Raw genomic sequence first — 16921 nt, 5'->3', positions numbered from 1 at the left:
TACCATGCTAAGCCATGGTGTAAGGGTCACACACACAAAGTGTGACTCACTCATTTCGAGTGTACACATAGATGTTGAAAATATTGGAGACATGGACGGAACTCACACATTGATGATTTTTGCAACTCTGTCGGTTGGAAAACATGCGTCGGAAAAACAATTGGCTGCATTTGAGAAAGTTCTTATAATAGCCAAAAGTCAAAAGAGAGTTAGGGTTGATATTGATGCGTGCAAGCATTTAAGCATGGCGGATAACAATGGAATTTGAAGAATTCCATTGGGTGAGCATAGTCTTCATATTGGTGATGATATTAAACATTCAATTTCTTTCATTGCTTCTATGGAAGAAGTCAATGTTTAATTTCTAATATATTTAGGATTGAAAAAATCATATACACTTTGTTGTCGTAACAAAAAAATAATAATAAAAAAATAAAAAATTTGTTACCAATTGTACAAAAGTGTGATTGATATCTATGTTGAAAAAGTTGGTATGATTCTTGTTGTTTCAATTTATAAATGCCATGAAATAATACCTTCGAATCAATTTTAAGAATATGATCGGGACGTAACATTCGACCATCAAATTAGGTGATGAAAGAAACAAATAAAAATTTATATAGTTTTATTTTTGATGTGCTATTGGAAAAACCTGAATTAAGATTGGAAAAACCTGTCATATTTATTTCTATGATAAAATTATTTGTTTCTTTCATGGAAAAACCTAATTTTTCGCTCGTTAATGACGTGCAAAAGGACCAGTCGTAACAAAAGTTACGATGCAGTAAAGTATGTCGTTTTAAGCTAGTATTTCGAGAAGATGTTAACTTTCAACATAAGTCGACGGTTGTATATTATCCGAATCCACAAATTGCCTACGTCATCTAGAAGCTTATTTCGAGAATACATTGTAGTCATATTGAATGGTCCAAACGGGTGTTGAAAATAATTAAATATGTGTCAAACATAGGCCTTAAAGGATGAGTCTAACTCGTCTTTTCTTTAAAAAATTCAATTATTTCAATAACATTTATTATTTTTGCACGATAAATTTTTACTATAATTTACGTCATTTTTTAAAGAAATCTAACATGGCGTACGACGTAAAAAAATTTAGGATCCTTACGAATTAAATGTAATTTAAATTACTTTCAAATTAAATTTAAATTTCATTTATTTTCTAGATTAAATGTGAATTTTATTTCAATTCATTTACTTCTTACATTCAATTTGATTCATTTCATCAGCTCAAATGTTGAACAAAATTATACACGTAAATTGATAATGTTAACTTTGTGTAAAGTAGAATGATTATGGTTGATCGCGGTTCTTGTAATAAGAACCGGGTCAAGAGCAGGGATCCTCCTTAGCATAGGAATCCCTCGCTCAAAGTCAATTGTTTGAGTTCTTATGTTGCATCACAATGAAAAATTGACATCATAAAAATACCTCATCTTGTTCCAACCACCAATCCCATTCACCGGAAAATGACACTGCCGCCCTAAATTTCTTCACCCGTCACTATTAAAAATCATTTAAAATATAATGTACATAGGCAGGGCCGGTCCTATGATAATGGAGGCCCGAGGCGAGGTCCGTAAATTGGGCCCCCGGACAAAATCAACGTAAAAATTTTCGTAAAAATCTAATAACATTTTCAATTATGTACGCAAAAATTTGAGCATTACAAGTTTACGAAAACAATACAAAATTAAAATAACATCCAAAATCCAAAACTATCCCCAAAAAAAAAAAAAAATTGAAGCAAAATTGGGCCCCCTAAGGGTTTTGGGCCTAAGGCTGAGGCCTCAAATGCCTCAGCCCAGGACCGGCCCTGTACATAAGGCATTAGCGCAATTTTTAGGGTTCATCATCAATATGCAGGTACCATAAAAGTAGTTAGCCATGTCAAAATCAAACAACTTAATTTATTTAATGCATTTTTTGTTTTAAATATATGAAACTTCGAACCTCGATAAATTCCTTTTGGGTTAACATTATAGGGATGGCTAACTGCCTGCCAACGGCTTCCTACTTCTAAATTATAACATGGTATACATAAATTCTACTTAGGGGCATATTAGGTTGGCTTGACTATTAAGGGACCATTACTCTTCGATTGCTCAGAAGATGATATTATTATATGTAGTTCTTATACTAAAATAAGAATTCTTTCTCCTCTCTTCAATTATTGAAAGAAAACTATCGATTAACCATGAAACAATTTGCATAATGAAATTTATATTAAATTTGTGGACTTGTTGTAAATAATGCATATCGTGATCAAATTTATTCAAATATATTAATCAACAAAATGAAGCTTGCATTAATCATATGCAATCTAGAACTTTATTTTTAATTGAGCCATGAAAATTATCACTAGGTATGAATTGGAAATGTATCGGACTAAAACTTCTTTAATTACTTAAGGGATTCCTCCACCTCCCATTCCACCGCCATAGCCAGCACCAAATCCAAAACCACTCCCAGATCCTCCACCCAATCCGCTTCCACCACCGCCTCCACCCCCAAAACCTCCTCCTCCTCCTTGAGCACCACCTCCAAGCCCGCCACCAAATCCTTCTCCGAAACCAGAACCTCCCCCTAGTCCTCCACCTCCACCACCACCACCTCCACCCCCACCGCCACCTCCTAAATTCAAGTGATCAAAGAAGTCTTTTTTGTCATCGACAGAATCATCTGAGTCAACTAGCTTTCTCGCAGTGGTGGTGCAAATAAAAACCCCAAGAAGAACCAAGAGAACAAATTTGGAAGTCATCTCAATTTGTAAGTAAAAGATGGATTTTTGATTGATGAGAATTTAGGACACAGAAAAGGGATTATATAGCTTGAATATCAGTTATTTGCATTAAAGTTTATTCTTGAATTAATGTGTGAATTAATGGGGGTCTCATTAACTTGGCGGTTACTAAGTACGTACTAATGATGTAATTTTATTTTTAAAGTTATTAATTAGGCAATAACAAATGTTCATATTCCTTAGTGGTTTATACACGTTCTCAGATCTTTCCAGGCATTTAGCTATTTATGAAGATCACTGTAACTCATTTATTATAGTGCAACTATTCAGATTACACAGTAACGTAAATGTCCATTCCAATTTTCATGTGTTATTTTTATTAAGTTACCCAAACATATATTTTTTAGTTTCCTTCCATTGTTGGTCATGCATCCCTATTTTTTTTCCAAATTATATATAAAGAGGGATGATGGGTAAATGTTGTTTGACAACTTTAAGTAATCCCGGCTCAAGCATCAGAATGATTTTCAAAGAAAATGCAAGAAATGAGATTTTACTTGATGGGCATCCTTGGGCACGAAAATCTGCAAATATATATTTGTAACGCATGGACTGCTGCGAAAATCTATCCCATTCGTAAATATTTGCCTGGTATTTGTGGCTATTGCATATGTAAAAAGTTTGACCACAATCAAAATAATACACATTGTACAATAAAAGTAAATATATACCCAGCCTACTAGAAGAAAATCTATAAAGGCAGCAACTAAACTCGTTGACCTCATTTTCGGTTGGAGCCATGTAGACAACAAATATAGGACCCATCCACACACACGTAAGTCTAGTCCAACACACTAAGACACACAAGCGGTCTGGAACGGTCTGAGAAAAGGTGTGGGAGCGGCTCAAAGCAGCGGGATGGCAAAGTTCAGAATCCGGTGAGACATTTGTAGCACGGTTGTGTAATAATTACCAATCACGTTTGTTGATTATGTATGTAATCTTGATGTATTGCAAGAGAGTAAATGTAATGTATCATTGGTATTTGTTCTAGTATTGAATCTTGCATTCAAAGTTGCATTAGCCTTACAATGATAGCATGGGAGAGTATTTATGGTAATACAAAGTGAATTGTAGCCCTCGAATGGGAGTGTACGTGGCATCACCTCCTTGATTCATATATCTAATCCTAGGCATCATTTTTTACTTGATAGCCCATTTTACATTTATTAATTGACAAAGTCACCACATTGTTTACAAGACTTGACACTTAAAGTGTATGATAGACGTCTTATCAATCATTCGAAGAAGATATTTGTGAAGAAACGGATCTCTTGGAAGAAATGATAGCGAAGACGCTTCGGAAGTCTCAGCTTCGGTGCATGGGCCTCAGACTAAATCACTTCGGCCAATGCTCTTTGGACTTCATAATGCTACGCTTCAATTAAAGTGTTAAGTCTGGTTACCTTCCAAGGGCTTCAAGGCCTCAGCTGCCATGCTACGTGTTTCGGTTTAAGTGGGCCAAGGATTACAGTGGGTCCGTCACGTGGAACCACGTGTCAATTATTAATGTAAAAACAAAAACAGCAAAGAGCAAAGAGCACGCTCCACTCATGAAAAATCAGTATCACATTCCCATACTCGGGCACTAGCTCAGAGTTCTTGGATCAAGTGTGAGCCCTACAATGTACTTGGGTAATTTCGTGGGTAATGGAACAAATAATTCACGAGGTGAAGACCCAATTTCGCCCATGTTTGATGGCATTATCGGAAATATATATATATCTATATATATATATATATATATATATATATATATATGTATGTATGTATGTATGTATGTATGTATGTATGTATGTGTGTGTGTGTGTGTGTGTGTGTGTGTGTTTAAAAATTAGTTTTGAATTTTTACGTACAAAATATTTTATTGTGTAAATATATAGTAGAAAATGAGTATGTGAATTAAAGAATTTTATTTTAAGGGAGACAATGGGGGCTTAGATTATACATTTTGATTTTCTTCGTCTTCTTCGACATAGCAGAAGAGATTTAGGGTTCGGAGCAACAAAAAGAAGGATTGAAGATGCAGTGTTATTGAAATTCTTTTAGAAAAGTGTTTTTATAAGAGACCAACTATCATACTTGGCCTAATTAACCTTTAAAAACTTTTGGATATTATAAACCATCCAAACTAGTCACAGGACCGATTTTGGCGGTTGAATTCATATAACATATAGCTGGTATTTTCTCAATTTACAATTACTTTAGTTTCAAGCACTGTTCGGACCGATTTTATAGTCGATTTCTAGTTTTTCTTGTCGAAATAGGAAGTTCAATCCTGTTTCGTCAACATAGGTTTTCATTTTCCTATGTGAGTTTTTTACTTTGCTTGATCCAAACTCACCAAGACAACTATTTTATGGTGTATCAGCTATCCCATAAGCAACATGATCAAAAGCAATATATAGGATAGCCTTCTCACAACATGTTCAACCTCCAATTCTTCTTCAATAATTGGTATAATGTTTTATTCTCCTCCACCTCCAAATTATATTTTTAAACCTCCTTGATCAGATAGTAAAATTCTTGAAAAAAAAAATAAATTTTGAAGTATTTTAATTCCAATTAAATGGTAAAACAAGAAAAACTGTCAACCAGCCCACGTCAAACGAAGCCGTTGGTTTTTGTCCACGTCAACCGATCAACATTTTGGTTTTAAGTCCAATTATTTTAAATAGTTAAAATAGTTCGATTTCGACTTCAATAACGAAAAAAATACTTGAAATACAACTGAATTAGTCACTCGATAAAAAAATGCTTTTTGTATATAAGTTTTGTAATTTATTAGTTCAATACTTCAACAACTTAATTTAGAGTCGGCATCTATTGGCTCTTTAGGGACTTATAATAATTTGCCGTAATATTTCCTTCTCTATTTCGCAGGGAACAAATTTGAAAGTTTCAATTTGAAACTTTTATTATTTCTTTGCGTTAATATTATAATGATAACAATAAATTATAATTGGAAACTTTATGTTAATAATATTTCAATTTATGTGTTGTCAAATATCAAGCATACGGTATTGAATTAAATCTCATGAGATGCATCCTTTTTTCATGAAGATTATCTATTCTTAGCTAATTTCAACAAGGATATGAGGTTGGACCTGGGACGAGGTGACCATCTCAGGCAGAGAATCACTGAGGGCCAAAAATTTTCATTTTTGTTTTTTGAAATGTAACAAGAAGATAAAAATGATAATTTGATGACAAGCAAGTAGTAATGGTGAAGTGGTAAAGGTTTCGTATTCTAAACATCCTTTCGCTTGAGATGCACAATATAAAATTTGTACAAAATACTAAACATCTAACACAAACTTTCGCACCAAATTATCTTCATTTTTTCAATTTCAAAATTTGAAAGAAAAATCTTTACTTTTTACACCAAACCTCGTCAACAATTGGTTGAGTGCACGACTAATTTTCGAAGAAAGTTGTGCAAAATATTTGAAAAAGACGACTATGCACATCGTGACAATGTGTTTCTAAAATGTAGGGAAATTTGTTTGCGTTATTTTTGTATTTATGTGCATGGACAGCTATGATTTTCATTTATTTTCGTACTTCCCTTAGGAAGGGAGGAAAAAAAAAAGAAATAATAATGCACAAATACGATTTGAGAGCCCAACATTTTTAGTTTGACTCAGGTTTAAGAAATTTGAGGCCAGATCCTAGTGGCCGTACACATAAGAATACATGTTTTATTTCAATTTGATTGTTGCCTGATGATTATATGTGCTTAAGACATATTTTTAGTTCTATTTGGTACTATTTTAAATGTTGTTAATGTTGGGTTTGTGATCGAAATTATGGTGGATTGTTTTTTTTTTTTTTGAAATAAATTGTTTCCTCATTTTCATGTGGAAAAATTTGTATCCTTATATTTCACGTAATTTTTATGAAAATATATAATTTCCTTATTCCACGTTATTTCCATCTTTCTGCTATGCCATTACTTATAAATAGTGGTCTTCTTTTTCAGTTTTATTTAAACAATAATTGCTGAATTCTTGTATTTCTCTTCATATTGTCGATTAATAAAACGTCATGCTTCTGCGATTAACCCTCTTTGTTAATTTCTTTACTTTTAAATCTTATTTCTCTTTTTGATCTTCATTACTTCATATCGCCTCATTAATCTCATTCACTACAATACTTTTGGGTCTAACGATTGGTATCAGAGCTTGGCTCTTGTTGTGGATTGGTTGAGATTTTTCAGAAATGGCTGCTTTGAAGTATGATATTTTCCAATTGGATCGCAACACATGGTTTTCTTTTTGGAAAGTAAAGATGAGAGCTATTTTGGCACAGTTGGATTTGGACGATGTGTTGCTAAGTTTTGAGAAGATGCCAGCTAATTAGATAATGGAGGCGAAACAACAAAGGGATTGCAAGGCTTTGTCGTTGATTCATCTTCATCTATTCAATAATATTCTACATGATGTCTTGAAGGAAAAAACAGCAACTACTTTGTGGTTGAAACTAGAGTAGTTATGTATGACTAAGAGTCTTACCAGTAAATTAGCTCTAAATCAGAACCAATATTCCCATCGCATGGCAGAAGAAGGGTTGTTGGAAGACCATATTGTCGTGTTCAAGGAAATTGTCGCATATTTGGAAACACTAGAGGTTAAGTACGATGAAGAGGATCTTGCCTTGATCCTGTTATGTTCGTTGTCTGGCTCTTATGCGTTGTTTCGGAACACCATTTTGTATAGTCGGGATACTTTGACTATGGACGACGTTTATGATATTTTGCACTTAAAGGAAAAGTTGAAGCATTTGGTTGGAACTACACCGAGGGATGAGGAAGCTCTTGTATCTCATAGTGGTCGATAGAGGAGCAGATCGAAAAATAACAGCAATTTGTTTTGCTTCTTCTGTAGACTTAATGGACATATTCAAAAGGATTATAATAAGTTGTGGGCTACAGTTGATTTAGCTGCAAATCGTGGAGCGCAACCTTTAACCTCAGACGAAACAAATGCAGTTGAGGATTTTTCAAACAGTGGAGATGTGATGTTGACCCTGGTATCTGACATGGAATCTAGGTCTGACGAGGAGTGGATTCTCGATTAGATATGTTCACATCATATGTGTTACAATCGAAATTTCTTTCAAACATATGAGGCTGTCAAGCAAGGTAGAGTTGTGATGGTAAACAACCAGTCTTGTCGTGTTGATGGAATCGGTCGAGTCAGATTAAGGTTGCAGAATGGGACAATCAGAACAATTGATCAAATTCAACATGTTCCAGACCTGAAAAAGAATCTCATATAACTTAATATTTTGGATGCAAAATGGTATAAATTCTCTGGTAGAGGTGGAGTTTTGAAGATCCGAATGGGTGTCCGAGTTGTATTGGAGAAACAGAAGAAGTCTCAGTTGTACATCTTGTAGGGAAGTGCAGAACTAACTAGTTAAGAAATATCGAGACAAGTTCAGTACCGTGGTGGATGTTCAATTTGGTACAATACCTCTTGTAACAGGCTCTGGGTCAATTCAAAACATTGCTGAGGAGAGCATTGGTGATTTCGCTTTGCCACCAATTTCAGCAAATAATTGTTTTCATTTGCTAGGGTTGGACTCATGGAGTGTAGATACCGTGGTGTCAATAATGTTTGGAATGCTTTTGGGGATGTTGAAGGTGACAGTTCTAGCAATAACCCATCTAATCCAGAATGTGATATAGTTTCTACTATAGGGTGTGCTTCGATCCTATTTGGTCAACAACAATTCCTCAGTGGAATTTTGAGAACCCAGGATTTGGGTTCAGGTGTCGCTTGTGGACGCCTTGCAGTGGACGATGATTTGGTTTGGAGAGTTTTGGTTACTATGTTAAGGAGATTGGCTATTTCGATACAAATGGATTTGAAATCTTGGAGTTTTGTTTATTGTACCAGAATTTGGGTCAATATGGAGATTGTTGAGTTTGTAACCCAAATTAAGGTGGATATTTTTTTGGAAATAAATTATTTCCGTATTTTCATGTGGGAAAATTTATTTCCTTATATTTCACGTGATTTTTATGAAAATATAATATTTCCTTATTCCACGTTATTTCCATCTTTATGCTATGCCATGTACCTATAAATAGTGGTCTTCTCTTTCAGTTTTGTTTAAGAAAGAATTGCTGAGTTTTTGTATTTCTCTCCATATTGTTGTTTAATAAAACGTCGTGCTTCTACGATTAACTCACTTTTTTAATTTCTTTACTTTTAAATTTTATTTCTCGTTGCAATCTTCATTACTTCATATCGTGTCATTAATCTCATTCACTACAATCCTTCCGAGTCCAACAATTAACTCTAGTGATAGCAAAAAAACCTATCCCACCCCATGAAGAGAATAACTCCAACAACAAAAAAAAATAGGCAACAAACGGAACAAGCCGTAGCTGTGCCGCACCTATTCCCCGAACAACCCAACCCATTGTCATCCCTAGTTAACCCAAAGAAAATAAAATACCAAATTCTTCATCACAACGCCAAATATCTTTTGTGACACTTGTCAAACTAGACTATAGATTGAGTGTGTCGACGTTGATTTTGAAATGAGAATTAGAATCAAGTCGACTATGAATTACTATGTTGGAACTAGCACTGGACAAGTTTTATTCGCTTAGAATACTGTGTTAAAGTGCTCAAATAAATTGTTCACTTTAAAAATATTAAATTTCACATTTCTAAAATGTGCACTGTAACTTACTTTTTATAGTTGCGACGAAATTATAAGAACAAATAATCTTAACCTTACAACACAACGAGATTTGAATGGAAGAAATAAAGCATGAGATAAAGAAAGAGGCTTATTAATCAACGAATGGAAGTTTACGTTAATAAGTTCGAATAATTTTGATTACAAAAACAAACATATGCCATCTAGTAGTTTATTTTTAATTGAGCCATGAACAAAATCGCTAGGTATGAGAAGGAAATGTAAAGGACTGAAACTTTTTTAATTACTCAAGGGACTCCTCCACCTCCTAATCCACCACCATATCCAATTCCGAATCCACTACCAGATCGTCCACCCAATCCGCCTCCGCCACCAAAACCTCCTCCTCATTGAGCACCACCTCCAAACCCACCCCCATATCCTTTTCCAAAACCAGAACCACCTCCTATTCCTCTACCTCCACCTCCACCTTCTAAATTCCAGTGATCAAAGGAGAATTTTGATTCATTGACAGAAAGATATGAGCCAACTAGCTTTCTCGTAGTGGTGGTGCAAATAAGATATGACCATAAAAGAGAAAAAGGTACTAAGTAGGACAGAATTGATCGGCCGATAGAGTCATAAAAACACTTTATCCAATAAACTTTTCTCTCATACCTTCCTCTGTTCGTGATTCGATATTCTGATGTCTTAGGCGTAGAGAAACCACACCAATTCGTCCCAAACTTGGTGATTAAGCTCTACTACAATTACAATATTGTAGGGGAGGTCCAGAAAAAAAATTTGCTCGATGCCGTTCATATTTAAACCATGCAAGAAATTATAATATTATAGATAAAAAGGTTTTAATATAAAATATTTTTAGTTTAGACATTGTTTGGTATATATAATTTATGTGGCGTTTAATATATTAATGCAACAACTTAAGTGTGCAAGTAAACATAAAAATTTGAAAATCTTGAAACGTTACAAGACCACCCTGGTGCAAGTAAAACATAAATTAAAGAGAATCATCTAGGTGGTCGGGTGTAGCTCACGTAAAATTTAAACTATAATTTTTCGCACGTGAATTATTTTAAAAGAATAGAATAAAAAAGATAGGTACAACATAGAACTAAATGGTACGTTGTGATTGTTAAAGATATGATTGTTTTAAATCTTTGGCGGTGTAATATTCGAAAATAATTTGTGTATTTGGATTAATACTTAATTTTTTATCATTATTCTTTATATCAAAAATGGGTATAAACAATTAGTATTATGGCTTTCTTTATATCATTATTCAATATAATTTTTTAATTATTATTTAAAGAATTTTGAACTAGATAATTTTGTAACGATGATGCAATCAACACTCACTAAAAATCTAAGTTTCGTTGCATTTTCATATTTGGTTTAATTTTCTTTTTTCTTATAACTTATAAATGGTAACTAATTTATATTTTTTTATGTCTTTCAATGTTTTTATTAAAAAAAAAAAAAGGCATGTGTTACTAGTCAATACAGAAATGTCTACGTGGAGATCCCATATGCATACACGTGGCGAGCACCCAAGAATTGGTGCAAAAGGGATTAACGTCCGAAACTGTCAAAGGAAGTGCCAAGGTCATAGCTTCGGACATTGCTCTAAGTTGATTCGCCTTCTGCCGTCGAACCACTTTACTATCCGAAATCCTTGACAAACAGAAGAGGATCGAACAAGCACGTCTCCAAAGTTGACTGATGTGACGTGCTTAGTTAATAAATGTCAGGAAAGCCAGCCTAACTTATAGCGTGCTTGACCTCTTGTCAAAAGTCTCACTACAAAAAAAATGCGGCTTCAGAGACGAAAATTTCCATCACTGATGCCTAAAATTTTGTCACTAATGACTTTCACAAACGGAATTAATTGGTCGAAAAATTCGTCGATAATAACCCCGCCGCTAATTTAGCGACGAATTACTAAAGTCATTGGTAATTTAGCGACGGAAGAAGGCTTCGATGTTTACCAGCGCATATTTCCGTTGCTAATTAGCAACATGGTTACCAACGGATTTTCGTCGCTAATTTAAATTAAAATATTTAAAAAATATATGATTTTATTTTAATAATTATTTTCTCCAAAACTTCATAAATGAAAGTTTAAAATAAAAGTTGAAATCCAATAAAATGTAAACATTCCTTAATTTTTGAGTTCCATTTTCTCCCTCACTAAATAATCAAGATCATCAAAGAAGCAAGCAGCCCATTCATCTGTCAATCCAACCATCTCCATGAATATCTTAAAAAATTAGATTTGATACAGATTCATTGGTCCTTGTTAATCACCTCTTCCAAAAAAAGAAAAAAAGTTTGATGAATAAAAAAGAATATTTAAGAAAAAATGAATCCACAAAAGTTGAAATTTTGGATGCGAGAAAGTGTAGAAAATTGTAGAAAGAACATTGTTTTTTTTTTTTCATGTCTCTTTATCAAATAACCATAAAAGAATTGAATTACACTTCTTCCCAAAAGTTACAACTCTTCCGAAGTGTTAGAAATATGAAAGTGGAGAGGATAGAACACACAATATGAAGAATACCACGAACAACGTTGTCTTCAAACGATATTTGTCCTCTCTAGAATTTTTAGAATGTTTAAAGGAATTCACCGAGAAATACTTTGTAAGATTAAACAGGCCTTTATGAAATAAACACTAAAGTACAAGTGATATTTCAAAACTTTATAAAAAAATTTAAAAGTATTTGAATTTTTATTGAGAATGTAAGAACTGAAATTACTTCACTCAAATGTGATTTTTGATAATTGATTTCATGTATTAGAAATGGAAAAACTATCACTTATTTAATTTTCCATCCATACACCACGAAAAAGTGCCAATCATAAAAAAAAAAAAATCAGTCTAGCGACTAGTAATTTAGCCCATGCGCGCGCACGGCAAAATAGCCCATGCAAACATGATTTTGGGCCCAATTTCTCCCCTTTTCAAGCTCAAAAAGTAAATCAAATGTTAATGGCCAAAAACTAGGCATGAGCACAGTTTGATTTAGATTGATTTCTACTTCAACCAAAAATCGAAACAAGATTAACGATTTAGACGAACTTCAACTCAAGCGAACCCACTCTAACTCTTAAATCGAATCGAACCTGACCAAATTAGTTGGTTGGGTTGAGTTCGGTTTGACTAGTCCGTTTGGACTTTTTGTCCAAATTGATTTTTTTTAAAAAAAAAAATTGTCCGAGTTTTGAGTCCACTTAGGTTTTATATTACAAGAATTATTGATTAACAAATAAAATCATATTAATAGAGACGGATCAGCATAAAACTTAAGAATTATGTTTTTTTATGTATTATGTAGTTTGACTATCAATGTATGAAAAAATGTTAAGTGTAACATAATGAACTTGTGAAAGGAAATTTTCAGTGTTATTACTTAGAGGCAATATCATAGATCGGAGGGAATCGAGATATAGTTATGAGATTATGGCTTATCTTTTGATTTTTACTTTTTAAAATTAAAAAAAAAAGAGGTAAAATTGTAACTGAGTTGAGTTGATTCGGTTAACCAATAGTTTGAGACTTCAAATTATGACTGAACCGACCCATCATAATTTAAAAAAAATCAAATCAAATTAATTATCTGTTTCAAACCGACCTGAATCAACTTGAATTGGTTCGATTTGATTAATTTGGTCGATTTTTTGATTTTTTGTCCATGCCTAATCAAAACCAATTTAGTACGAAAAGACACCATTGGTGTCGCTTGGCGGCCAAACATTCATGTATAATGCTGTCAGAATGGCAGCGCAGGTGAGCTAGCCCTTCAGTGCACTTATTCTAGCTTGCCTCAAAACCCTGTTTAGAAGCTTGCCACTCCATCGTTTTTTGTTCTAGTTTCCTCTTGATCATTTGCTCCTTGACTTGTATATCCATCTTCGATTTAATCTACCAATTTTTAGTTAACATTCTTTTGAAAATTACTACTTTATATATTTCTGTTTTTTGAATACTATGACTACAATTTTATGAAAAAGCCAAAGCCCCTTATGGAATTTGAACGGATGATTTTAAGAATTTTCATTTTTCTTTGTTGATTAACAAATTTATCCTTGAATTAAAAGGGAAAAAAAAGAGTTTTTTTTGGAGGAATATCACATAGCTATTTCATACAATCCTTCACCATATTCAACTCAAATAACAGTTTTGAAATCTCTCACATGGACTTCCCCAACTTTATGCATAAATCATGTCTTTTGGAATATTCACACAATGAAAATATTTTAAATGTTAACCAAGCTGACATGGAAGACAAAGTTTGAGCCAACAACCTTGTATGGCTAACCGGAAACATCTCAAACACAAGTATCATATTCAAATGTGTTCATATAAACATAAATGTGAATTGGCCGTGTGTCTTTCATCCTAGATTTTTCATGAATACTTTGAGTAGCTAGACAAGCTACCCTTGAAATGACACCATCCTTAATATTCATATCGGTCAACTCATCAAGAATACTCATGATGTAACTAAAGACCTTAATGTTTCAAATACTGTATCAAGATTCCATTATTGGTGATTAAAAATTGGCAGGGCCGAACATGTGTTTTGCGGGGCCTAAGACGAAATTCAGATTTTGGGCTCCTAAATCATAAGAAGTAATTAATTTTTTTCATGTACAAAATAATTAAGGAACTAAATTTGTTAACATAAAATCAAAAAATAAAACAAAAAAATGAAATATTAAAAATATGTATATTATAATCAAATAACAATGTGAAAATGTTCTAAAAGATCACTTAAATTCGTCTTGCAGTTTTCAAGGCAAAAATATCAATGAATTTTGTATAGTCGAGTTGTTCAACCATTTCTTTTTTCTATTGATAACATGGCTAAACCATTCAATCTTTGTTGTGACATAGTTGATCGGATATAAGTCTTGATCAATTTCAATTTGAAGAAACTTCTTTTTGCTGATACAACTGTAATCGGGCTAGTGAGCAAAATCTTGTAAGCAATGCAAGTATTTGGAAAACAACCATTTATTTTTTTCAAGTAATGTAGCATATTAATTGCTCTTTTTGTTTCACTAGTTAAATAGCATCTCAAGATGATCAACTCTGAACACAAATCATCTCCTAAAATGTCTGAATGTCAATTATGCTTTAATCATTGCTCAAGATTCATACAGTATTTCAACAAATCGTCAACTTGCATAATCATTAATCTATCCAAGTTAAACAAAAATTCAAATATCTCTTCATAATGTGTAAATTATTCAAAACGAGTCTGAAGTGATGATAGAGCTTGATCAATTATAAAGAGAAAATACTCAACTCTAAAAGATTCTTCAGCCGAGTATGTTACCTCTTTAGTACCACTTTCATCGAATTGCTTTTTTCTTCGAATGCTACGTCTCCTTGAAATACAGCTTCAATTCTCATTTCACTTGCCATTTTTTTAGCTTCATCCATGGCACTGACAAACCCAAATTGTCTATAGTCTTCGAGAAATGAAATAAGTGCTTGTAAAAGTTTGATGGCTTCATTAATATCCATGCTTTCGGCTTGAAAAAATTTACTCGCAATATTGAATGCATGCAACAACTTGTACCAAATTACAATACCTAACAAAAAACTCAAAACTTTCAAGTTCATATATAGCTAAGGACTCAGCTTCACTTTTTGTTTTTGGATCTTCAACAATGTTTGCCAAGTAAAGTAAAGTGTTTCCTATTTGCACAGATTTTTCTTTTATAGGCTTCATACTTTCCAAATGACTTTTCCAACATGTCTGCGACAATGGCTTAAGTGTCAGACCTTGAACCTTATCTTTAAAAAATTTCCATCGTTTGGGAAGAGAAGAGAACAATGTGTAGATTCGCTGTATCATTCCAAAGAAGGACATAGCTTTCGAACAACGATTTGCCTTATCACATAATGCTAGATTAAGGCTATGATATGGTTATTTCAAGTAACCTTTTTTGTACACCTCTATGTCTCTCGCTCATGTTAGCTCCATTGTCATATCCTTGACCTCTTATATTATCAATATCAAGCTCAAGATTCTTTAACACATTTTTAAGCTCAACGAAAAGTTCAAATCCTAATGCATCATCCACCTTCGAAAATTCAATCCAATATTCTTGTACCATCGGTGAGTCTACCGAATCATCCACGCATCGTATTAATAGAGACATTTGTTCTTCATTACTTGCATCTGGAGTACAGTCAAGTATGACGAAAAAATACTTTGCATGTTTCATTTTTGTGACGATTGCACTTCTCACCTCGCCCACCAACATTTGTATCAATTCATTTTGAATCTTAGACCCAGACATGTATACTAAATCTCACGTGCTTGAGCACGTCGAATGTGTTCTTCCATTATTGGATCGAACTCAGCAACCATTTCTATCATTTGCCAAAAAAGTTCATTGTTCTCAACATAAAATTGCTCACATTCTCCTCGAAATGCCTGAGTATTTTTAGCGAGTCTTTTCACAATAGCAATTATTCTTGTTAACACTTGTTTCCAATGCTCTCTTTCTTTGTTGATAGACAATTGTATGCATTCATCAATTGTATGTTTTGCTTGAAGCCTATTTTCTAGTTTCATCCAACTAATCATGCAACCTATATGCTCCTTAGACACTTTGTGATGAGTAATACGCCAATGTATATTATGCCAATCATTGTATCAATCATTACCCAATTGGCCAATATTTTTAACCATTTTTTCTGTCTTAAATAACTTGCAGCAAAAACAGAAAATCTTATCAAAAGAAAATGAATACACTAGTCATCTTCTATCAGTTGTCTGCCCATTTGCCATTACCCGCTTATATTGTGATGATTCAAAATGTCTACCATGACTATTTCTGGAAAATAAGATGTCATCAACTCTTTTTGGACCCATTTTAACTAAAAAGTCACTTATCTTTTGATCAATGTGAATGTCCTTCCAATTTTCAGGATCATTAAAATTCAAAGAAAAGCAATTCTCTTGATTTAAATCTTCATGTTGAACATTATTTTCATTATTCTATTTTGACTCATCCATATTTGCAGGTTCAATCATTTCTTTGTTCTCTTTTCCGTTCATCCACATGATTCCAATTCTGTTGTTCCTCAATCGTTAACTTTTCTAGTGTTCCTTCCTTCTCTTTTCTTTTCTTACCATTAAAGTATTTATCCATATCTTCAGCTTGACTTCGAATTAATGCCTCGACTCTTTCCTTTTTCTTCCTCTTTTGAGCTCCCGACGCATATTTAAGAGTCATGGTATTTGACTCAAGTCACTTAACAGCAAACGCTTACTGAAATTTAAGAGTAAAAGAAGCCCAAGTTAGATTAATTTAAGATTAAAAATTCAAAATTGATGACCCGATTACAATTAACAACTTATAGAGGAAATCCCCCCAATGGTTACTAAACTTAGCAGA

General features: G+C 33.3%; 1 pseudogene; it reads right to left on the bottom strand.

Annotated features, from left to right (window-relative positions):
- Positions 1 to 2420: 2420 nt before the first annotated feature.
- Positions 2421 to 15035, bottom strand: LOC111395128 (annotated as a pseudogene).
- Positions 15036 to 16921: the final 1886 nt, after the last annotated feature.

The sequence above is a fragment of the Olea europaea genome, chromosome 6 (genome assembly GCF_002742605.1).
Source record: "Olea europaea var. sylvestris chromosome 6, O_europaea_v1, whole genome shotgun sequence".
Lineage (NCBI taxonomy): Eukaryota > Viridiplantae > Streptophyta > Magnoliopsida > Lamiales > Oleaceae > Olea > Olea europaea.
Note: the sequence above shows the minus strand (reverse complement) of the source record. Positions and strands in the feature narration are given on the sequence as shown.